The 14,484-nt window shown below is 38.5% G+C and overlaps 1 long non-coding RNA gene across 1 annotated transcript; it reads right to left on the bottom strand.

Annotated features, from left to right (window-relative positions):
• Nucleotides 1-10,819: 10,819 nt before the first annotated feature.
• Nucleotides 10,820-12,939, bottom strand: LOC125494070 (uncharacterized). Its single transcript, XR_007270473.1, has 3 exons — nt 12,861-12,939; nt 11,294-11,414; nt 10,820-11,169 (listed from the first exon to the last, which is right to left on the bottom strand). It is a non-coding gene; the product is annotated as an uncharacterized LOC125494070 (long non-coding RNA).
• Nucleotides 12,940-14,484: the final 1,545 nt, after the last annotated feature.

The raw sequence follows: 14,484 nt of genomic DNA, 5'->3' as shown, positions 1-14,484 counted from the left end.
GTACGAGTTGGGTGCGAAAAGGCCAAAATAGGCCTAAATTGACCTTTTTGTTCCCGATATGCAACAAACAACCAATGAAAGCCGTTCCTACACAATAGTTACACGAACATGAGTTTATATCTCATGATTTATTGAGATTCCACTGTTTCTTAGGATCCTCAAGTACATGTATCCCTTCCCTGTGATCTACACGCATATAGTTCTCCGACATATTCACATCATCTTCCACACTAATTTGAGGATAGGTAAAAGGGGAGAGGTCCTCAAATGCATCATATTCTTCCTCATTATCAACATCACCAATACCGAGGATACTCCTTTTACCAGGTACAACAATTGACCACTTATGATCAGCAGGATCAGTTACAAAAAATACTTGCTTGACTTGTGATGTAATTACAAATGGCTCCTCAGTTTCACGTAGACGACTAAGGTCAAGAAGAGTGAATCCGCAAGGATCATCGTTTCTTACACAACGTCGATTATCGTCAACCCACTTGCAATACAAGAGGCAAATATTAAAAGTACAGTAGTCCAGCTCCCATATTTCTTGTATTCGCTCATAATAGTTGCTTTCAGCATGTACAGGCGACTCATCTTTCGAGCATGCATATTGTGTAGACGACGCACAAGTGAAACACCACTATTTTTTTGCGATCTTGACTTCAGATCTTGACGTTCAATCCAAAATGTATACCCATTAATATCATAACCCTCATAAGAGCGTATAATTTCACGGGGACCAAATGCTAACCACTTGACTGGTTCAGAAATACTTTCATCCAAATTATTCAGTACTCGTTTATGAAACCAATTAATGAAAGTCTTGTTATGCATTTGTGTCAATGCCCTCACTCCTTTTCCAGGATTGCTAACACGTAATTCCTTCATATGTTCATGTAAATAAGGATGGACAGCTGGTACGTGATGCAATACAAATAAATGAGCTTGTTTACGCTTTTCTACGGAAGGTGTGATCAATTTTTAACCAATTGTACCCTTGCCCTCAAGTCTGCCCTCGTGTCGGGATGTCAGAAGTCCAACAGGATCAACACTAGCAAAATACTCACACTAGTGGAAAAATGAAGAAGGGTTGCGCTGAAAAAGGCCTGTAGGGCTGCGTTTTTTGACAGCAGCCCTTTCAGTAGCAGCCCTTCACTTTTTTAAGTAGGGTTGCACTAGAAAAGCGCAGCCCTTCCTACCAAAAAAAATTCTTTTTTTGACATTTTTTTACTCATAATCTCACATTTTTAGAAATTAAACAGAAGAGAAGAGAAGAGAAACAAAAATGAAAATACTAAACCCAAAACAAAAAAAAAAGAACGAAACGAAAATGAAAAAAAGGAACAAAACTAATATACAGAAGAGAAGAAATTATAGATCTGAAAATACAAGAACATTAATCAAAACAAAGATGAAAATATAAGAACATTAATCAAAAACAAGAGAAGTATACAAGAACAATTAATCAAAACAAAGAGAAGTATACAAGAACATTAATCAAAACAAAGAGAAGTATACAAGAACATTATAGATCTGAAAATACAAGAACTACTTCCTAACATTAACCTAATAATGTTTAAATACATAAAACAAAACCCTAATACATAATTAAGGAAAAAAAACTTAAAATGCCTATTTGGAGGCTTAAACGAACTCGGATGGCTTAAAAAGCCTAAACATCACAGCATAGCGGTGAGTTTGACTCGTTGGCCCGTTCCGCTTCCGAAAAGGTATCACAATAGGCAATCGGACTCAGTCGGCATGATTAGTGCAAATCATTTCAGCGTTTTTGTCGCAACGTTTCTGGGAGTTCTTGAGAGAGAAGAGAGGATGAGAGAGAAGGAGGAGAGGGAGGGGGACGTGAGAGAAGGAGGAAAAGGAATAATGAGGGACGTGAGAGAGGAGAGAGAAGAATGAGGGATATATTTGACGAATCCCGCTTAATATTTGAAGCCCGCGAACTTTTTTATTTCAAATTTTTTTAGGAAGGGTTGCGCTTTTTTTAAAAAGCGCAGCCCTTCACTTAGTAGGGCTGCGCTTTTAGGAAAAGCGCAGCCCTTCTTACCTACAGAAGGGCTGCGCTTTTCCTAAAAGTGCAGCCCTTCCTGCGCAGCCCTTTCTGTTTTTTCCCTAGTGTCAGCCACAAAATTCCTTGAATTATACTACCTTCTGGTTGTGCAGTATTCCGAACTTTATCCTTCAAAGTTCCCATATATCTTCCAAAGGATAGCACCACCTCAAAAACACTAGACCACACAGCTTAATTTCTCGAACTAGATGAACAATGAGATGGACCATAATGTCAAAGAATGCGGGGGGAAATACATCTCAAATTTGCATAGAGTTTCAACTACTCTGGTCTGCAAGGAATCGAGGGTTGACGGGTTTAGGACTTTGCTGCATATTGTATGAAAAACTGAACACAGTTCTGTAATGGTGTGTCTCACATGCTGTGGAAGTATCCCACGAATTGCAATCGATAAGAATACTTGCATCATGATATGACAATCGTGCGATTTCATACTCGATAACTTCAACTCACCATTTAAGGTAACAAAGCGCTTCATATTCGATGAGTAGCCAGTAGTACCTTAATGCCATACAATGAATCGCAAAAAATCCGTTTCTCTACACGCGACATCGTGTAGCAAGCTGGTGGCAAATAATTCTTCTCTGAATCCTCCACCTTTTTACTTTTCTGAGTTTCATCATCAACCTTTCCTCCCCTTTTTCTTCTTCCTTCCTCCCTTTTCTGAGCCCACAACTCTGGTCGAATCCCCTCTTTTTCCAATAAAGTCGTGACGCCTTAACATCTTTTGTCTTGCCGGAATATTCATAAGTGTCGCGAGAATAGCTTCACAAACGTTCTTCTCTATGTGCATGACATCCAAATAATGTCTGACCTTTATATCTTTCTAATATGGGAGTTTCCAAAAAATGGACTGTTTTTTCCATAATCATGTAGGTTCGATCACCTCACTAGCAGGTTTACCAAAGACTGTTTCAATGCCCTTCACTGATTATAAACTTCAGTACCAGTTAATGGTCTATGAGCAACTTCTTCTTCAACCGTCCCATCGAATGCCTTCTTCTTAAACCGATAGGGATGGTCGCGGCTAGGAGCCTTCGTGTGCGCATATACACATGTTTGCAGCCCTTAAGGTGTGTAGATTTCATGTCATCTAAACAAATCGGGAAGGTTGTTTTCCTTTAGTCTTATACCCAGATAAGTTCCCATAAGCTGGATAATCGTTCATAGTACAAAAAGCATGGCACGCAGAGTGAACATCTCATTAGCATACGCATCAAATACTAACACTCCTTCGTTCACATCTTCTGTAAATCTTCAACAAGCGGCTGAAGGTATACATCTATGTCATTTCCAGGTTGTTTGGGCCCCGATATAAGAAGCGACACATCATGTACTTGCGTTTCATGCACAACCAAGGAGGCAAGTTATAAACCACTAAAACTACTGGCCATGTACTATGCTGCGAGCTGAGATTGCCAAAAGGGTTCATGCCATCCGTACATAATCCAAGCCTCAGATTCCTATCCTCATTACCAAATGACTTATGCACCCTGTGATAGTTTTCCACTCAGGCGAATCAGCCGGATGCTTGAGCAGACCGTCTTTCTTCCTACGATCTGCATGCCACCTCAAATTCTTCGCATCTCCTTTAATTGAGAACATGCGCTTAAATCTAGGTATTATGGGTAGATACCACAACACCTTGTGGTGGTCCTTCACTACCTCCAGCTCCTTCACGCTTGTACCTCGACAATCCACAACGTGGACACTCATGTAAATGCTCATACTCATTACGATAAAGCACACAATCGTTAGGACAAGCATGTATCGCTCGTACTCTAAACCAAAGGACACATCAGCTTCTTCGCATAATAGTAGACTTTGGCAGTTCATTTCCATCAGGGACATCTCAGCTAAAACTTCCAACAACGATGTGAAACTAGAGTCCGTCCAACCAGCGTTCGACTTAATGTTGAACAGTGTTACCACCGCGGAAAGTTTGGTGTACTTTGTACAACCTGGATACAACGGCTTTTCAGCAGCCTGAGACATAGACTCAAAAATACGAGGTCGTCTACACGACTGATCTTCAACCTCGTGTATCATCTCGTCTACCCGATCCCTATCTCATCTCCAAATTCATCATCCAAATTTCATCCCCTAACTCATCATCATCCTTCTTTTTTTCTTCACATACATCATTCTTTACTCCAGAGCTTCCATATACCTCCTCGCTCACCATGCCAAACCATACGTGGTATTGAGGCCTAAACCCACGGCGAAAGACATGCTCCCTAACCACATGTATACTACTAACCTTGCTCACATTTCTACAATCCAAACAAGGACAATAAAAGTCGACTGCTCCAGAGGATGTTTGATATTCTAATGCACTTTACAGAATTCCGAGACCCATTCACAAACTCAATCGATTCAGACTACCATACATCCAAGTACGATCCATCTCATTCAAGAAGACCACCCTAATAATTAAACACAACATTCATTATAATGCATCAATCATTATTAAAGTACATACACTCACATATTCAAATCACACACACGATATAGCAAGCTAAGATAGTGACATGTTCAATTTTATGCATGCAGTCGAAGGTCCTTATCACTCCAACCTAACCCATCCTTGGACGTCTAATCTCACTAGTGAATATATGCCAACTTTTCAATTCTAAGGAAAATCCGGCAGCTTATCTACATATGTACCCAGAGAAAAATAGAGAAATGATAAGCCAAGAATTTCCTCAGAATTGAAAAGAAGACACACATTCACCACCTAAGTGAGATCAAACGTCCAAGAACAGTCCCAAACCGGGGACTATTCAAGACTTACTCCTAATAAGTCTTGAACGGGTATCTAGGCATATGATGATGATTCAAACAACTTGTAGATTTCATATATAGCTAAATTACATTGCGTTTTCATACAATCTCATATCAACAAATATATATACATTATAAAAAATACATATATACATCAATAAATTATCAACTTTGTCTACATGTTAAACTAGTTACCTCTTAACACCAACGACGAGCAATGAAGAGAAAACTTCCTTAGCCTCTTCTTCCTACAATTGACAAAACCCACATTGCACATTAATCATTTAATTCAATTAAGAAAAATAAAAGTAACTTAAAAACAAGATTAATTCATACCTAATTAACAACTTAGAAGAGAAGAGAAGAGAAGGGTAGTGGTGATGGTGGAGGTCGCGGTTGCACGTGGTGGGTGGCGCGCAAGGTGGTGGTGGACACTGTTGGTGCGCAAGGTGGTGGAGCAGCTGAGTTAGGTTGCACAGTGGCGTGGGCAGCAGTGGTGGAGCAATGTGGTGGTCGCGCAAAGTGGTGGAGCAATGTGGTGAGCAATGGTGGTGCTGGTGGTGCACTCGAATTAGGTCTCGCAAGGTGGTGGTTATAGATCTCTCGCTCGTAATTCTCTAAGGGAGGAAAGTGGGAAAAATAGAATTGCTCTATGGGTATACTGTACATGCGCGCTTCAATTACAAAAAAAAAAAATTGAACGAAGAGTTGCGCTTTTTTAAAACAGCGCAGCCCTTCACTTTGAGAACCCTTCACTTCGTAGGGCTGCACTTTTTGAAAAAGCGCATCCCTTCTCAAGGTGAAGGGTTGCGCTTTTGAAAAAGCGCAGCCCTTCTAATGTGAGAAGGGCTGCGCTTTTTCAAAAAGCGCAGTCCTACTAATTGAAGGGCTGCGCTTTCCTTCAAAAGTGCGTCCCTTCTTTTTTTTCCCCTAGTGATTGGACAGCTGTCAAACGGATCCTTAGATATTTGAAAGGAAGTGATGATCTTTGTTTGTTCTATCCTCAAAGTGACATCTTTGATCTAGTGAGCTATTCTGATGCTGACTATGCTGGAACCTTGGTGAATCGAAAAGGCATCTTGGGTATTGTCCAGTTCCTGGGATCAAGCTTAGTTTCTTGGAGTTCAAAGAAACAAAACACTGTTGCTCTTTGCACAACCGAAGCTGAATACGTGGCAGCTGCTGCTTGGTACTCTTAGGTTTTGTGGATCGAGCAACAGGTACGTGACTTTGGCATAAAATTTAAGTGTGTTCCTATACTCTGTGATAGTACTAGTGCCATTTGCATTTCCAAGGATCCAGTTCATCACTCTAGGTCAAGCATATTCACATTCGACATCATTTCCTAAAAGACAATGTAGAAAAGGGATTAGTCAAAGTTGATTTTTGTCCAACTGAAAATCAAATAGCTGACATATTGACTAAACCTCTATCTAGGGACAGGTTTGAAAAGATACGCTTGGAACTAGGAATGATAAAATTGTTTAAATGTACAAATGATGTTATTCCCCTAAGAGTTTCTTACTAAGTATGTCATGAACTTTCATGAATTAAAATTCATACACCTAGGTCAAGTATAAGGACTCACATATATCTTTGAATATTACCCTTATTGTCCTTGCACATATTTGGTACGTATGTAGTTTGTACATTATGGACACATTTTATCATATGCAAGAGTAATTTTTTTTAGTTTTTTTTTCTAATTTTCCCTCCAAATTTCCTTGCTTATTTTTCTTTTCACACCTTCCCTTCCATAATTGAATACACTAACATGAATTATAGCCACAATTACACGTTCGATTAATCTAAGTTAAATGAAGAAACTTCATCAAATACCTTTCAAAACCCAATAAACCGTTTCATTAAACCTAACTCTCCACTTTTCTTTCACACGGTATCATGATTAATTTATAACCCAACCCATCACATCACTAACCCCTCATAATTTCCAACTCTCACGTCAACACATCTCTCTCTCTCATCGCTCATCTTCAACCTCCCTCCAAAACCCTTTCACCATGTCTTCTAACAACAAAAATACGGTGATCACGAAAATTTCCCAAGAGAAAACACCATCCTTGATGAAATTAGTGCTAGAAGATCATCCAAGACTAAAGAAGATTCTACCGGGTCAAAATCAGAATCCTCTGCTCCTGTTTCTCTCTCTCCGAAAAAAGAAGATGGTGAAAATGAGGTTGAAAGTGAACAAGAAAAGGAGATTACAGTTCCTACAAAGCGAGGTAAGAAAACAAAATCCTCACAATTTCTTGTGGGTTTTTGTGTTGATGTTGCATGGTGCAAAAAGTCCAAGTGGTCAGAATTATTGAACATCTTAAAGTTTCAAAAATGGTGGAAAATTGTCAGTGTGAATGAGGGTCTTTATGAAAAAGAAATGAAAGAGTTTGTTCAAGTTTTAATATAACTGAGGGTGTCTGTATGTCCGTAGTTAATGGTTGTGTGGTTACACTAACTGAAAAGAAACTGGGGGAATGGTTTGATGTCCCAATTGAGGGTTACAAAGAATACGTTAAGGGTAGGGCAAAACTGAACATAAATGGGGTCTCAAATGCTAAAATTCTTGCTTTCTTTAACGGCAATTCTCATGCATTATCTTTAGATCAAAAAGAATTGTCCCCATTTCACAAATTGTCATTCCAGTTTGTTTGGCGTTTCATTCTACTCCCCGTTCCTCAAAAAGAACCCAGCTAGTCTAATGGATCTCTCCATTATGTACTGCCTTGCTAACAACATAAAAATCAACCTTCCCTCTTTGATTATTTCACATCTCTCTCACTGCATTTTCCTATAACACCAAAGTGGGTTATTCTCCTCTGTCTTCAAACATTGCAAAGTTAAATTGCCTGCCAGTCCCTCTTTTTGCCTTGAGCCAGAAAATTGTCTTACAAAGGACACTCTGACCAGGCTTAGCTTAAGGTTGGTCAAAGGGAAGATAGATTTTGAGAGGGAAGAAACGCATGTCAAGGTTGAGGTGGGTAGTAAGTGGAAGATGGGTGAAGAGGGAGTTCCAAGTGGGTCCGTGAGGAAGAGTCAGAGGTTAGCTGGGTCCAAGTCTCTGAAGGAGCAAGATCAAGGTGAAACAGTGTTTATTCACCTAGACTCGGATCCAGTTCCTTCTACTACTGTGGATTTTTCGTTGCTGTCTACTACTGGGGTCAACAAGTTACTTCGGGGAATTCTGGACTCCTTGACCCTTCTGCACAATAGGATCAATGCCATAGAGACCATTGTCTCTGCTCTGGATTCTCTGCAGCAACAACAAATGATCGCCATCAAGAATGCTGATACGGGGATCAGGAGCAAGGTGGATGGTGTGCTCTCCAAAATTGACTTTGTGGTCTTCTCTCTCTTCAAACGCTCCAAGCAGCCCTAACTTCCTTTAACTTTGAAACAATTGCACAAGATTTTTTTGTGGCTGTAATTATTAAACAATTCCTTTTGGATCTCTCTTCTTGTGTCCTTCTGAGACACATGAAGCACTTTTAAATTATATTCGATTTCTTCACTTTCTCTGCTTTACTCTGCATATTGCTTAAAATCTGTTGTCCGTATTGTTGCTTTCTGCATGCTTATTTTTTTTTGTGTTTGGATGGCTAATATTATGAGATCTATGTTTGTGCAACTTGCTTGATGCCTGGACTGTTGACTCTCTAGTGTTGCAGGTTCATTACTTGGTTTTGACAATGACAAAGGGGGAAGACATATTGTTGTATAAAAAAAAAAAAATCTTAGTTCCTACGCACGTTTTTCTCATCCCTATTCCCAGCCAAGCCTGATCCTGTTCCCAGTCTCAGTCTTAGTTGAGTTTACTTAAGTCTGGTTTGTGTGTTATTTTTTTGTGTGTGTTATTTTTTTTGTTTCTATATTTTATTAATAAAAAAAATTTCCAATTATTTGTCATAATCAAAAAGGGGGAATATTGTTGTTTCACTATTTTGATAATGACAAATAATTAACTTTGTTTAATATTAGTTTCGGTTTTATTCGTATGTTCCTAGTTTATTTTGTTAGATTTAATTACTTGCATTGTGACAAAACCGTTTATATTAATGAGGTAAAAATTATGATATTTTGTGATTCCATAATATTCTGTGAAGTTAATTTATTTGCAGCGTTTTTGGATAAAATCTGTGACATGGAGCCGCCAAAACTAACCTAAAACAGCGCCTAAGAAGGATGAGTTGTGGTAGTTCCTATATTTTAGGAACCACAACAACCCACCTACTTGCAAGGCGTGGGAAAATCAACCCACGTGTGTTAGTGGCCAAAGTTGAGGAAAATAACCAACTAACTTCCAACGGACATATGCAACGGATAGATCATGGAAGAAGTGGCTGAATACAAGCTTCATGTGATCGTGGAGAAGATCGTGGAGAAGATCATGGGAAGATTGGCTTCTACAAATAAGTTATTTGTAACAATCTTTCAATGTATGCTTTTAGAATTTTAAGTGTAAAATCTTAGTGAAAGTGTATTCGGTTTTACTCTTCTTTCATTATTACTTAGAGTATTATAGATTGGGTTGAGTGAATCTAAATTTGTAATCATTTTGAGAGAAAAAGAGAAAGAGAGAGAAGAGAGAAAGAGAAAAGACTTCGAGTGAAGTCAAGAGAGAAAGTCAACTGTTCAGGGGGACAAGTTGACTGGGAACCAGTCCTAGAGGAAAAGAGTAGGTCCGAGTTTAGGTTGTACAAAAGTGAGTCTTTTGGCCTAAAGTTATTAAAGAGAATTTAGTCAAAATCCCTCGTGGTCAAGGTTTTTCTTCCTATTGGGCCTAGGAAGTTTTCCTTGTAAAAATCCCGTGTTCTTATTTCTTTCTTATTTATGCAATTACTTCTTTCTTATTCAACCAGTCTTTTATTTCCGCAAAAAGTTTGAAAATGTCCCCAACTACAATTTATCCCCCCCCCCTTGTAGTTGTTTAAGTGTTCGTACTCGACTAAGAATTGGTATCAGAGCCTGGTTCCTCCAAAATCAGTTAACACTCAACATAATCAAACCTACTTACTTATTGTAACAAGCCTCTAATGAATACGATCTTTCGATTCTAAGTCCAATTAGCTAAACATAACTCATGATATTGTGCAATTATATGAATAAATAAGCATAACAAATCAATAGGAATTATTCTAATTCAATCCAAATATCGAAGAACTTTAAACCACAATCAAAAAGGTACAAACATGGCTTCCCTCTCTAAGCCCTAGAAAAAGACTACTCACTCATTATAATAAAAAACTCAATAAACATAATGCAAGTAGAACATTTCATCAAATTAAATAAAGTAGAGAAGAATACCGATGATTGAAGAACAATGAAAATGAAATCAACACTCTCTATAATCTTCAAAGCAAAAGTTAATACAACGCTAGAGAGAGAAAACTCGTTGTTTGAACCTAAAAACGCAGAATAGAAGATGCACTACTACAAAAATGAGCTATTGCAACCCCTGAAAACCGTTGCAATAGACTCGAAAACCGTTGCAACAGAGCTATTGCAATGGTTAGACAACCGTTGCTGTTGATGCCCTTGCATTAGCTCTAATGCAACGGTCTTGGACACCTAATACAACGGCCAGTTGCAACACCAAATAACCGTTGCAATAGTTTTAATGCAACACATGTTTATTGTCTAATGCAACGCCTCTATGGTATCCCATGAACCGTTGCAATACATATGATGCAACACGGTTCATAGTCTAATGCAACACCTCTATGGTATCCCATGAACCCTTGCATTAGATATGATGCAACACATTTCAAAGTCTAAGGCAACACCTCTATGGTATCCCATGAACCGTTGCAATTTTTTTCCATATTGTGGCTACAGGCCTATTGCAACGACGGATCTACAAATATGTATATATTAACCTGTTAACTTGATGTTGATGCAAAGCCGAAATAATTCAAAAAAATCCAAATAAACACAATGATAAAAATTTAGATTTCCAAAAAGACCCATATATATATTCAAGGTCATCCAATCGTTCGACAATTTCCAACACCAAGTACTTAATATAGTACTATCGCATATATATCAAATCCCAAGAAAAGTTTCATCACCTAATATATTTACTTCCAACCTAATATATATGCACCAAAATATATCTACTTCTAGCGTAAATATATGTCCATTAAATAAGATTACTAGCTAGTTGCCTAATTAATTCCAAAACCATGCTCCACTTTTAAGCGAGATCCAACGCCCAAAAATTGTCATTCGTGCTACTGCAATTGTTCTTCTTGTGATACATTTTCTTCTCCTTGATGTACCTATATAATTATACAAAGATTTAATAAAGTACGACATATGGTTCTAATAATATATATAGAGACAAGGGACTAATCATCATCCCGGGATATTGAAGATCAGAAAAAAATAATGCATAAATCTTACTTGATTTAACAAGTGTGTCTCAGAAGATAATTCTTGTTCATCATTCTGCTTAAGGATTTTTTAACACTGTTCCCAAAAAGCGAGCGAATTCTTGAACCATCTCATTTGTGGGTCCAATTGGCTGTTACAAATATGATGTTATTGTAATCAAAACAAATATAAGAAAAAGGCATGAAATAGAAGGGAAAAAACTTACTAAAGTGGTTAGGGAAGATAGTTATTTGTGTGTGTGTGTGTATTATGATAGAACCACGGTTAGAATCAACTTGTTTGTTTGTAAATATCAAGTTGGCAACATGTCAACAAAATTCAGAATTAATTAATCGCCTCACCTCTCTACATAGAAGCGAGTTGAGGGAGCTACAATACCTCTCTCAACATTTTCCACCCTTGCATCCCAACCAACCCCCACCACACCCCTGCCCCTGCAACCCCACCAGCAGCATCCCCTCACCCCCACCCCTGACCCTGCTACATTCCCACCAGTAGCACCCGCCCACCCCTCCCATATCTACTGTGTTCCCATCAGCAGCACCCCTTACTGGTGTGTTCCCACCAGCAGCACCCCCCACTGATGTGTTCCCACCAGCAACACCCCCACCCCAGCCCCTGTTGTGTTCCCTCAGCAACAACCCCCACCCCTGCATCCCCCAGAATTATGTGTATATATAATAATTGAAAATCTTTGTGAAATGGAAAATGTACCTAATTTTAATAGATATTTATCTTTGCCCTCACCTTTCAAGAATATTTCATTAAAGAAAGAGTAAAGCCAATTGGTGCTAGATTGCAAAACATATAGACCTATTAATTTGAACCAATTATTGCAAGTCATTATATGAATTACTTGTATATACTGCATATTGTAGAAATGCATTAGAGAATTAGGTGATCATAAATTATGTTTTCCCCTTTTCTACTTAATCATTCCTTCGTTCAAATTTCTTTTTAAACCCTTAGTTTACTACATTTCATCAACAATGTGGCCTCCCTCAACCATTATTGCATTGTTATATTTGTTTTTTAAATTCTCTCTTAGTCTGACAATGGGATGATCCACTAACTGAAGAGAAATAGATAAGGAGCTGTTTTAGATTATGATACTCGGACTTGGATATTTGTGTCTTGCCCAAGTGTCCAACTTTGCTATTTTATAAAAGTTCTCGGTGATTTCAACCCAAAATGAAGTATCAAAGTGTTCAACAAGGCCAACACAACATTTTATGTATAAAGCCGAGAATTGAAATCTAGTTGATGTGTTAATTATTTTCCCAAATTTATTAAGTTCAACAATGAGCTTGTTTTCCCCAAATTTACAAAGTCCAATAACAACAACCAGACAGATGTAACCTCAAGAATCATACCCAATGAAGTCAAAATTTAGTAAATACAAAATGGAAAAATAAAAAAATGAACTGAACTTTAAAGCAAAGAGCAACTGTGTAATTAAGGGCCTTTGAAGCATACCGCAACAAACTATGAACAAAGTTCTCACGGTTTTTGCACAATTACACACAATTAAATCATTTTAAACATAAACAATATGAGAGGGGAAAAAATTACAAACCTTGGGATATACTATTCACCCATTTGGCCAGCACAAATGCAGTTGGCAAGCTCTATGACGGGAACTTCCGCACCTAAAAGAACAAAAAAATTGACAACCAGCATTAGCAGCATAGTTGTTGGCATAATTATGAACTTAGCTACGGATTGTACAAAAAAGAACATAGCCTTTGCTCTTCTCCGTGATAAAGTTGGAATTACAATCCTACTTTGCTCCACAACCACATAAAAGCATATATATACCTTCTGTTTGAAACTAAACAGAATAGCCTTCTCGAACACTCAGTGGCAAAGATAGAAAGCTAACAGAAAATGATTAACACATCCCGCACCCCCCAGCGACTAATTATCAGTGGCAAAGATAGAAAGCTAACAGAAATCTAGTTGATGTATAAAGCTGAGAATTGAAATGTACTAGTAACTCTTTATTTTAAATACAGGAAAGACTATACCTACGGTTCTCACAATCTCACTATCTCTCAGGTTCATGGACCCAATATACTTCAGTGGGATCTTTCATTACATTTTTCTTTCATCAAGAATGTTTTTCCATAACTACTTTATCTCCAAATTAAGTTTGAATTCCAGTTCAGCATAATAAATTATGGAAACCCTTTTCTAGCAATAGGCAGAGAAAGGTGGACCATACTTAGAAGGACCACAAAACTCTTTCATACAGTATACTTGAATCTAATATGGAAAAGAAACTAACTTGGATTTTTTTCCCACCTCTTTGTCTCTTCTCTTAGTTGTTCCGGTGAGGTTTCGAGCAATTAAACAACCTTCCTGTGTGCAATTGTTGCGGCGACGGTTAGGAGAAGCCGACGAGCAATTTACCGGATTTCCCTTCGTGCATAGTTATCCCGGCGAGGGATAAGAGAAGCCGACGAGTACGAGGAGTTCAGGACCAAATTAGGGATTGCCCTTGGTCTTTGATTGTGTGTGTTGTGGCTGTGTGCGGGAGGAAAAAAAAATGAAGTATTAGGGATAGGGAGGGACTGAGGGACATCAATAGTCAGCGTGGGTATGGGCCGTATGGCTAAAAAATTTAAACTTTAGCTATTGGATCGACCGTTGCAATAGATTAAAATGATGTTGCAGTTAACCCTCTCTAATGCAACGGTTCACTTTAACCGTTGCAATAAGTCGTTGCAATAGCACTACCTGTTGCAAAGTCGTTGCAATAGCTCTGTCCGTTGCAAAAAGGTGTTGCATTAGCACATGTCGTTGCAATAGCCCGTTGCTTTATGGTCAACTGTTGTATTAAACCGTTGCAATTGCTTCAAAATGTAGTAGTGATGGTCTAATTGAAAATACTAAAAACCTTTTTATAGTTTCTATAAAACCGGCTAAAAAAGGCAAAATTAACTGTCCCGAAAATCCGCCCGGTCAGGGGACGGTGATGGAATTCTATGACACAAGGGGAAAATCCGCCCGATCAGGCGCATAAGCACTTTTGGCCTTTTGCTCGCGAGGTTGGCCTGGCGAATTCAACATGGTGTTGCTCTTCTTTCGTGGCTCGCCTGGTAGGGCCAAACCGCGTGGTCGACCGGGCAAATGTGATTTATCATTCTTTTCCCCTGCAATCTTGTGTGAATCACTTGTGCAATCTCTCGGATCTTCTT

This window comes from Beta vulgaris, chromosome 5 (genome assembly GCF_026745355.1).
Source record: "Beta vulgaris subsp. vulgaris cultivar EL10 chromosome 5, EL10.2, whole genome shotgun sequence".
Lineage (NCBI taxonomy): Eukaryota > Viridiplantae > Streptophyta > Magnoliopsida > Caryophyllales > Amaranthaceae > Beta > Beta vulgaris.
The sequence above is the reverse complement of the archived record's forward strand: the minus strand, read 5'-3'. Positions and strand labels throughout refer to the sequence as shown.